Consider the following 279-nt stretch of genomic DNA (forward strand, 5'->3'; position numbering starts at 1 on the left):
ACACCAACCCCTCCCTCCCCCGCTTCTCGGCTTCCCTCCGCCCCGTGGAGGGCGCGGGGGAGACGGCGGCCGAAAGAAGGGAGAGAGGGGAAGAAAGAGAGGAGAAAGAAAAGGGGGAAGGGGCGGAGAGAGGGAGGAGGGACGGGCGCGAGGGCGAGAGGCGAGGAGCCCAAGTGCGGGGCTGCCCGCGGCACCGAGGTTCGGAGATTCCTGCGAGCGGCGCCGAGCAAAGTAATGGCTGAACACACAGGTCTCCTTTAGAGGAAAAAAAAAAAAATA

The sequence above is a fragment of the Myotis brandtii genome, unplaced genomic scaffold (assembly GCF_000412655.1).
Source record: "Myotis brandtii unplaced genomic scaffold, ASM41265v1 scaffold363, whole genome shotgun sequence".
Lineage (NCBI taxonomy): Eukaryota > Metazoa > Chordata > Mammalia > Chiroptera > Vespertilionidae > Myotis > Myotis brandtii.